Source organism: Somniosus microcephalus, unplaced genomic scaffold (genome assembly GCF_052327205.1).
Source record: "Somniosus microcephalus isolate GS21.2 unplaced genomic scaffold, FLI_Smic_1.0 unresolved_chr9, whole genome shotgun sequence".
NCBI classification, from domain to species: domain Eukaryota; kingdom Metazoa; phylum Chordata; class Chondrichthyes; order Squaliformes; family Somniosidae; genus Somniosus; species Somniosus microcephalus.
This window is the reverse complement of record NW_028225187.1, coordinates 14,319,691-14,330,598: the sequence shown is the minus strand read 5'-3', so window position 1 is coordinate 14,330,598 and position 10,908 is coordinate 14,319,691.

Here is a 10,908-nt window from a genome sequence, read left to right as displayed (position 1 = left end):
AACTTTCGGGGTTGTAGTCCCGCCTCCATCGAGTTGTGGCCAACCCACGCGATTTTGACTTGATTGACCTTGTCGAGTCCGCCCAGCGGGCTCAGCAGGCCAATTAAGGGCCACCCGGCAACAGGTGACGTCACAGATTGACATTTCATCTGTCAAGACCTTTTGACAGATGAAATATCAGCATTCGACAGCTGTTTGAAGCTGCCAAACACTGACAATCTGTACTCAAAGTTAATTCCTTCCTCTCAGTCTGATTTAGAGATCTCTCCAGAACAGAAAGCTGAATGCTGTAACTTTTGACAGCTGGCGGCCATTCTGCTTTCTGTGCCGGTGAGATGAGGGACTCCCGAGACCTGAAGGAAGGAAGGCTGTAAAGGTAAGTAAAACTTCTTTAAACACTTTAAACACACCAAACACACTTAGCTCTGCACTCATGCACCCATCACTCACCTGAACACCGGACATCTCGAACCCTCCAAACCCTTCATCCCGACGGCCCGCCTCGCTAACTTGGCGTGGTTTGGAGCCATCGGGAATCCCACACTTCACCAATAAAAATAGGGATTAGGCTAAAAACTGCCTGTTAACTACCTGTTAACAGGCAGTTAATTGGCACTAATCCCCTTCCCGCCTCGGGGAGTCGGGTCCCAGTGCGGGTCGGGTACCCACCTCCTGGGAAACTGGCATGGCGGCGGGTTGGGTGCGGGATGGGGTCGGGACCCCTGATTTCGGGGTTTTAACCCCCCACACGCCTCCAATCCCGCCTCCACGGCCCAATGAAAATCCTGCCCACGATGCCTGCAAATCTAAGTGGGTTTGTTTATCTCTGTTGTCTATGATTTACCCCCTGCAGTCACAACCATTTCTTCGGTCAGTATCCGCTGATCTGAAATCCAGCTCTTGCCATATCTCCATCACAAAGCAGCTTCCAAATACAACAGGTCCTTTTGAAAGCGCATTTCCACCCAAATGTTTGCTGCCTCTTAGTGAAGCTCATCGAAGCTCAGTCCATCTCCACTTATCAGTGACAGACCGTCTGCGACAACTTTATTTCACTTCAAACAAACCTTTTGGCCTGGCAAATCATTTTAGTATATCCCAAAATTAAAAATTAAGGGTCTGTGTCAGCCAACAGCAGCAGTGAGGGAGCGCCGCACCGTCAGAGGGGCAAGTACTGAGGGAGCGCCGCACTGTCGGAGGGCCAGTACTGAGGGAGCGCCTCACTGTCGGAGGGGCAGTACTGAGGGAGCGCCTCACTGTCGGAGGGGCAGTACTGAGGGAGCGCCTCACTGTCGGAGGGGCAGTACTGAGGGAGCGCCTCACTGTCGGAGGGGCAGTACTGAGGGAGCGCCTCACTGTCGGAGGGGCAGTACTGAGGGAGCGCCTCACTGTCGGAGGGGCAGTACTGAGGGAGCGCCTCACTGTCGGAGGGGCAGTACTGATGGAGCGCCACACTGTCGGAGGGGCAGTACTGAGGGAGCGCCGCACTGTCGGAGGGGCAGTACTGATGCAGCGCCACACTGTCGGAGGGGCAGTACTGAGGGAGCGCCGCATTGTTGGTGGGGCAGTACTGAGGGAGCGCCTCACTGTCGGAGGGGCAGTACTGAGGGAGCGGTGCACTGTCGGAGGGGCAGTACTGAGGGAGTGCCGCACTGTCGGAGGGGCAGTACTGAGGGAGCGCCGCACTGTCGGAGGGGCAGTACTGAGGGAGCGCCGCGCTGTCGGAGGGGCAGTACTGAGGGAGTGCTGCACTGTCAGAGGAACAGTACTGAGAGAGCACTGCACTGTTGGAGGGGCAGTACTGAGGGAGTGCCGCACTGTGGGAGGACCAGTACTGAGGGAGCGCCGCACTGTGGGAGGGGCAGTACTGAGGGAGCGCCGCTCTGTCTGAGGGGCAGTACTGAGGGAGCGCCGCACTGGCGGAGGGGCAGTACTGAGGGAGCGCCGCACTGTCGGATGGGCAGTACTGAGGGAGCTCCGCACTGTCAGAGGGGCAGTACTGAGGGAGCTCCGCGCTGTCGGAGGGGCAGTACTGAGGGAGCACCGCACTGTCGGAGGGGCAGTACTGAGTGAGTGCTGCACTGTCAGAGGAGCAGTACTGAGGGAGTGCCACACTGTCGGAGGGGCAGTACTAAGGGAGCGCTGCACTGTCGGAGGGGCAGTACTGAGGGAGCGCCGCGCTGTCGGAGGGGCAGTACTGAGGGAGCGCCGCACTGTCAGAGGAACAGTACTGAGGGAGCTCCGCACTGTCGGAGGGTCAGTACTGAGGGAGCGCCGCACTGTCGGAGGGACGGTACTGAGGGAGCGCCGCACTGTCGGAAGGGCAGTACTGAGGGAGTGCAGCACTATCGGAGGGGCAGTACTGAGGGAAAGCTGCACTGTCGGAGGGGCAGTACCGAGTGAGCGCCACACTGTTGGAGGGGCTGTACTGAGGGAGCGCTGCGCTGTCGGAGGGGCAGTACTGAGAGAGCGCTGCACTGCTAGAGGGTCAGTACTGAGGGCGCTCTGCACTGTCGGAGGGGCAGCACTGAGGGAGCGCCGCATTGCTAGAGGGCGGTGAATCTTTGGAATTCTCTGCCCCAGAGGGCTGTGGAGGCTCAGTCGTTGAGTATATTCAAGGCCGAGATCGAGAGATTTTTGGACTCTCGGGGAATCGAGGGCTATGGAGATCGGGCGGGGAAAGTGGAGTTGAGGTTGATGATCAGCCATGATCTTATTGAATGGCGGAGCAGGCTTGAGGGGCCGAATGGCCGACTCCTGCTCCTAATTCTTATGTTCTTACTCTCGGAAGCGAAGGCAGCTATTTTCAGTTCTTCACCACATTGTAAAAAGACAGGTGTTTACCCGGCCTTGCATTGACAAGTTTTTCAGATCAAACTGTCCATTCCTTATTTAACCTCTCCAGTGGTTTCCACAGAGGTGTTGGCAGAATCTCAGATCCCCTTATTCCGAAGACCACTTCAGTGTTTCTGACCACAGTCAATGTCAAGAACAGAGGGTGCGGACATTAGCTGTTATAACAGGAACATAAGAAGATAAGAAATAGGAGCAGGAGTTGGCCATTCGGCCCCTCGAGCCTGCTCCGCCATTCAATAAGATCATGGCTGATCATCGACTCCAACTCCACTTTCTCTGCCCGATCTCCATATCCCTCGATTCCCCTCGAGTCCAAAAATCTCTCCATCTCAGCCTTGAATATCCTCAACGACTGAGCCTCCACAGCCCTCTGGGGCAGAGAATTCCAAAGATTCACCGCCCTCCGAGTGAAGAAATTCCTCCTCATCTCAGTCCTCAATGGCCGACCCCTTATCCTGAGACTGTGACCCCTGGTTCGAGACGCTCCGGCCCAGGGGGGGAAACAGCCTCTCGGCATCAGTTTGCTCGCTGGCCACTTTTGGAAGAGAGATGCAGGAATTTGATTCGCAGAATTTCATTGTGTCAGGATCGTTCTGTAAGTTTTAAACGGCACGCAGGCTATTCGGAAGAAAGTAAAGTACCATTGGGATCTTTCTCACGTGACTACGTTTTTTTTCAAATTGACGTGAAGCCTGCGTGAGACAGGGGACAACAGACTTCACATTCTGTCCATTGCAGAGAAGTGAAACCAACTCACAGGCAGTGATTTACAGTGTCTAGGATCAGATTAACTCTGTTTATAGATTCACAACACAAAAATTTACACATTACTGAAACCGGGGAGTGTGGGCCTGGATTATGGGGCTCGAGTCCTAGAGTATATACATCTACCTCCGACAGTGCAGTGCTCCCTCAGTACTGGCACCGGGAGTGTGGGCCTGGATTATGGGGCTCGAGTCCTAGAGTATATACATCTACTTCCGACAGTGCAGCGCTCCCTCAGTACTGGCACCGGGGAGTGTGGGCCTGGATTATGGGGCTCGAGTCCTAGAGTATATACATCTACCTCCGACAGCGCAGCGCTCCCTCAGTACTGGCACCGGGGAGTGTGGGCCTGGATTATGGAGCTCGACCCCTAGAGTATATACATCTACCTCCGACAGTGCAGCGCTCCCTCAGTATTGGCACCGGGGAGTGTGGGCCTGGATTATGTGGCTCAAGTCCTAGAGTATATACATCTACCTCTGACAGTGCAGCGCTCCCTCAGTACTGGCACCGGGGAGTGTGGGCCTGGATTATGGAGCTCAAGTCCTAGAGTATATACATCTACCTCCGACAGTGCAGCGCTCCCTCAGTACTGGCACCGGGGAGTGTGGGCCTGGATTATGGGGCTCGAGTCCTAGAGTATATACATCTACCTCCGACAGTGCAGCGCTCCCTCAGTATTGGCACCGGGGAGTGTGGGCCTGGATTATGTGGCTCAAGTCCTAGAGTATATACATCTACCTCTGACAGTGCAGCGCTCCCTCAGTACTGGCACCGGGGAGTGTGGGCCTGGATTATGGAGCTCAAGTCCTAGAGTATATACATCTACCTCCGACAGTGCAGCGCTCCCTCAGTACTGGCACCGGGGAGTGTGGGCCTGGATTATGGGGCTCGAGTCCTAGAGTATATACATCTACCTCTGACAGTACAGCGCTCCCTCAGTACTGGCACCGGGGAGTGTGGGCCTGGATTATGGGGCTCGAGTCCTAGAGTATATACATCTACCTCCGACAGTGCAGTGCTCCCTCAGTACTGGCACCGGGGAGTGTGGGCCTGGATAATGGGGCTCGAGTCCTAGAGTATATACATCTACCTCCGACAGTGCAGCGCTCCCTCAGTACTGGCACCGGGGAGTGTGGGCCTGGATAATGGGGCTCAAGTCCTAGAGTATATACATCTACCTCCGACAGTGCAGCGCTCCCTCAGTACTGGCACCGGGGAGTGTGGGCCTGGATTATGGGGCTCAAGTCCAAGAGTACATAAATCTACCTCTGACAGTGCAGCGCTCCCTCAGTACTGGCACCGGGGAGTGTGGGCCTGGATTATGGGGCTCCAGTCCTAGAGTATATACATCTACCTCCGACAGTGCAGCGCTCCCTCAGTACTGGCACCGGGGAGTGTGGGCCTGGATTATGGGGCTCCAGTCCTAGAGTATATACATCTACCTCCGACAGTGCAGCGCTCCCTCAGTACTGGCACCGGGGAGTGTGGGCCTGGATTGTGGGGCTCCAGTCCTAGAGTATATACATCTACCTCCGACAGTGCAGCACTCCCTCAGTACTGGCACCGGGGAGTGTGGGCCTGGATTATGGGGCTCGAGTCCTAGAGTATATACATCTACCTCCGACAGTGCAGCACTCCCTCAGTACTGGCACCGGGGAGTGTGGGCCTGGATTATGGGGCTCGAGTCCTAGAGTATATACATCTACCTCCGACAGTGCAGCGCTCCCTCAGTACTGGCACCGGGGAGTGTGGGCCTGGATTATGGAGCTCGAGTCCTAGAGTATATACATCTACCTCTGACAGTGCAGCGCTCCCTCAGTACTGGCACCGGGGAGTGTGGGCCTGGATTATGGGGCTCGAGTCCTAGAGTATATACATCTACCTCTGACAGTGCAGCACTCCCTCAGTACTGGCACCGGGGAGTGTGGGCCTGGATTATGGGGCTCGAGTCCTAGAGTATATACATCTACCTCTGACAGTGCAGCACTCCCTCAGTACTGGCACCGGGGAGTGTGGGCCTGGATTATGGAGCTCGAGTCCTAGAGTATATACATCTGCCTCCGACAGTGCAGCGCTCCCTCAGTACTGGCACTGGGGAGTGTGGGCCTGGATTATGGGGCTCGAGTCCTAGAGTATATACATCTACCTCTGACAGTGCAGCACTCCCTCAGTACTGGCACTGGGGAGTGTGGGCCTGGATTATGGAGCTCGACCCCTAGAGTATCTACATCTACATCTGACAGTGCAGCGCTCCCTCAGTACTGGCACCGGGGAGTGTGGGCCTGGATTATGGGGCTCGAGTCCTAGAGTATATACATCTACCTCTGACAGTGCAGCACTCCCTCAGTACTGGCACTGGGGAGTGTGGGCCTGGATTATGGAGCTCGACCCCTAGAGTATCTACATCTACCTCTGACAGTGCAGCGCTCCCTCAGTACTGGCACCGGGGAGTGTGGCCTGGATTATGGGGCTCGAGTCCTAGAGTATATACATCTACCTCTGACAGTGCAGCGCTCCCTCAGTACGGGCACCGGGGAGTGTGGGCCTGGATTATGGGGCTCGAGTCCTAGAGTATATACATCTACCTCTGACAGTGCAGCGCTCCCTCAGTACTGGCACCGGGGAGTGTGGGCCTGGATTATGGGGCTCGAGTCCTAGAGTATATACATCTACCTCTGACAGTGCAGCGCTCCCTCAGTACGGGCACCGGGGAGTGTGGGCCTGGATTATGGGGCTCGAGTCCTAGAGTACATACATCTACCTCTGACAGTGCAGCACTCCCTCAGTACTGGCACCGGGGAGTGTGGGCCTGGATTATGGAGCTCGAGTCCTAGAGTATATACATCTACCTCTGACAGTGCAGCGCTCCCTCAGTACTGGCACCGGGGAGTGTGGGCCTGGATTATGGGGCTCGAGTCCTAGAGTATATACATCTACCTCTGACAGTGCAGCACTCCCTCAGTACTGGCACCGGGGAGTGTGGGCCTGGATTATGGGGCTCAAGTCCTAGAGTATATACATCTACCTCTGACAGTGCAGCACTCCCTCAGTACTGGCACCGGGGAGTGTGGGCCTGGATTATGGGGCTCGAGTCCTAGAGTATATACATCTGCCTCCGACAGTGCAGCGCTCCCTCAGTACTGGCACTGGGGAGTGTGGGCCTGGATTATGGGGCTCGAGTCCTAGAGTATATACATCTACCTCTGACAGTGCAGCACTCCCTCAGTACTGGCACTGGGGAGTGTGGGCCTGGATTATGGAGCTCGACCCCTAGAGTATCTACATCTACCTCTGACAGTGCAGCGCTCCCTCAGTACTGGCACCGGGGAGTGTGGGCCTGGATTATGGGGCTCGAGTCCTAGAGTATATACATCTACCTCTGACAGTGCTGCACTCCCTCAGTACTGGCACTGGGGAGTGTGGGCCTGGATTATGGAGCTCGACCCCTAGAGTATCTACATCTACCTCTGACAGTGCAGCGCTCCCTCAGTACTGGCACCGGGGAGTGTGGCCTGGATTATGGGGCTCGAGTCCTAGAGTATATACATCTACCTCTGACAGTGCAGCGCTCCCTCAGTACGGGCACCGGGGAGTGTGGGCCTGGATTATGGGGCTCGAGTCCTAGAGTATATACATCTACCTCTGACAGTGCAGCGCTCCCTCAGTACTGGCACCGGGGAGTGTGGGCCTGGATTATGGGGCTCGAGTCCTAGAGTATATACATCTACCTCTGACAGTGCAGCGCTCCCTCAGTACGGGCACCGGGGAGTGTGGGCCTGGATTATGGGGCTCGAGTCCTAAAGTATATACATCTACCTCCGACAGTGCAGCGCTCCCTCAGTACTGGCACCGGGGAGTGTGGGCCTGGATTATGGGGCTCGAGTCCTAGAGTATATACATCTACCTCCGACAGTGCAGCGCTCCCTCAGTACTGGCACCGGGGAGTGTGGGCCTGGATTATGGAGCTCGAGTCCTAGAGTATATACATCTATTCCGACAGTGCAGCGCTCCCTCAGTACTGGCACCGGAGGGTGTGGGCCTGGATTATGGGGCTCAAGTCCAAGAGTATATAAATCTACCTCCGACAGTGCAGCGCTCCCTCAGTACTGGCACCGGGGAGTGTGGCCTGGATTATGGAGCTCAAGTCCTAGAGTATATACATCTACCTCCGACAGTGCAGCGCTCCCTCAGTACTGGCACCGGGGAGTGTGGGCCTGGATTATGGGGCTCGAGTCCTAGAGTATATACATCTACCTCCGACAGTGCAGCGCTCCCTCAGTACTCGCACCGGGGAGTGTGGGCCTGGATTATGGGGCTCGAGTCCTAGAGTATATACATCTACCTCCGACAGTGCAGCGCTCCCTCAGTACTGGCACCGGGGAGTGTGGGCCTGGATTATGGGGCTCGAGTCCTAGAGTATATACATCTACCTCCGACAGTGCAACGCTCCCTCAGTACTGGCACCGGGGAGTGTTGGTCTGGATTTAGGGCTCAAGACCTAGAGTATATAAATCTACCTCCAACAGTGCCGCGCTCCTTCAGTACTGCCCCTCCGACAGTACGGCGCTCCCTCAGTACTGCCCATCCGACAGTGTACAGCTCCCTCAGTACTGCCCCTCCGACGGTGTGGCGCTCCGACAGTACTGCCCCTCCAATAGTGCGGCACTCCCTCAGCACTGCCTCTCCGACAGTGCGGCGCTCCCTCAGAACTGACCCCTCCGACAGTGCGGCGCTCCCTCAGAACTGACCCCTCCGACAGTGCGGCGCTCCCTCAGTACTGCGCCTCCGACAGTGCGGAGCTCCCTCAGTACTGCCCCTCCGCCAGTGCGGCACTCCCTCAGTACTGCCCCTCCGACAGTGCGGAGCTCCCTCAGTACTGCCCCTCCGCCAGTGCGGCGCTCCCTCAGTACTGCCCCTCCGACAGTGCGGCACTCCCTCAGTACTGCCCCTCCGACAGTGCAGATCTCCCTCAGTACTGCCCCTCCGACAGTGCAGATCTCCCTCAGTACCGCCCCTCCGATAGTGCAGATCTCCCTCAGTACTGCCACTCCGACAGTGCAGATCTCCCTCAGTACCGCCCCTCCGACAGTGCAGATCTCCCTCAGTACTGCCCCTCCGACAGTGCGGCGCTCCCTCAGTACTGCCCCTCCGACAGTGCAGATCTCCCTCAGTACTGCCCCTCCGCCAGTGCGGCGCTCCCTCAGTACCGCCCCTCCGCCAGTGCGGCTCTCCCTCAGTACTGCCCCTCCGACAGTGCGGAGCTCCCTCAGTACCGCCCCTCCGCCAGTGCGGCTCTCCCTCAGTACTGCCCCTCCGACAGTGCGGTGCTCCCTCAGTACTGCCCCTCCGACAGTGCAGCGCTCCCTCAGTACCGCCCCTCCGACAATGCGGCACTCCCTCAGTCCTGCCCCTCCGACAGTGCAGATCTCCCTCAGTACTGCCCCTCCGACAGTGCGGCGCTCCCTCAGTACTGCCCCTCCGACAGTGCGGAGCTCCCTCAGTACTGCCCCTCCGACAGTGCGGCGCTCCCTCAGTACTGCCCCACCGACAGTGCGGAGCTCCCTCAGTACTGCCCCTCCGCCAGTGCGGCGCTCCCTCAGTACTGCCCCTCCGACAGTGCAGATCTCCCTCAGTACCGCCCCTCCGACAGTGCAGATCTCCCTCAGTACTGCCCCTCCGACAGTGCGGCGCTCCCTCAGTACCGCCCCTCCGACAGTGCGGCGCTCCCTCAGTACTGCCCCTCCCACAGTGCAGCGCTCCCTCAGTACTGCCCCTCCGACAGTGCGGCGCTCCCTCAGTACTGCCCCTCCCACAGTGCAGCGCTCCCTCAGTACTGCCCCTCCGACAGTGCGGCGCTCCCTCAGTACTGCCCCTCCGACAGTGCGGAGCTCCCTCAGTACCGCCCCTCCGACAGTGCGGCGCTCCCTCACTGCTGCTGTAGGCTGACACAGACCCTTAATTTTTAATTTTGGGATATATTAAAATGATTTGCCAGGCCAAAAGTTTTGTTTGAAGTGAAATAAAGTTGTAACAGATAAGTGATAATGGAATGTGCTTCGATGAACTTTACTAAGAGGCAGCAAACATTTGGGTGCAAATGTGCTTTCAAAAGAACTGTTGTATTTGGAAGCTGCTTTGTGATGGAGATATGGCAAGAGCTGGATTTCGGATCAGCGGATACTGACCGAACAAATGGTTGTGACTGCAGGGGGTAAATCATAGACAACAGAGATAAACAAACCCACTTTGATTTGCAGACATCGTGGGTATTACGTCCGTGAATGATTGAGACACGGACAGCAGGAGTTGAACAAAACACGTCTTTACTGATGGAAGTCAATAGTGAAACTGAAAACAACAGAGGCTCACTAGCGCCTTTTATACAGGGGTGGTCACTGCCGGTACTGCAGTCTGAGACCAGTTATTCTCTTAAAGGTACATACACAACAATTCCTCCCCTTTTAGATGAACAGTACATAACATTCATTTAACAACTAAATGATAACTAATTACAATCACAATTACGGTTGCTAGACACATTGGTTAAGTTTAAGCAATTATAAGTTCAGTCTTTGAGGAGGCTTCCTGATTCTGTCTGGATAACGCCTCTTTGGAGTATCAGGTTCTTCTGGCAATGTTGAGTCGGGATCAATGTCGTTGTTTGGTTCATCTGCTTCCAATATCACCGGTTCTGCGGTAGCTGCAATTGGAACGTCGATTTCATTACCAGGTGTATCAGATCGTGGTGTGGAGTTGATGTTTTCCAGTGACTCTAGAATCTGGTCAGCATGGCGTCTTACAATGCTCTCCCCAACGTCCATGGTATACATGAGAGGTCCTTGTCGTGTACAAATCGTTCCTGGCTGCCATTTCTCAGTGCGGTAGTCCCGGGCCAAAACTGGTTGACCTATCTTAAAACTCCTGATCGGCCTTTCATTCATATTCTGAAACTGCCTGTTCGCCACATCTCTTCGGACGTTTGGCTTAACCAAATCCAAGCGGCATCGTAGTCTTCGATTGAAGAACATCATGGCTGGAGTTTGGTTGGTAACCGCATGTGTCGCATTCCGGTAGGCAAACAAGAAGTTGTCCACCTTGTGTTGTAGGGGTATATCTTCATTACACATTGCCTTGATAGCCTTCTTGAATGTTTGGACAAACCTCTCGGCCAATCCATTTGTGGCTGGATGATATGGGGCAGATCACAGAAATCACAGAAACCCCACAGTGCAGATAGAGGCCATTTCGGCCCATCGAGCCTGCACCGACACATATCCCACCCTA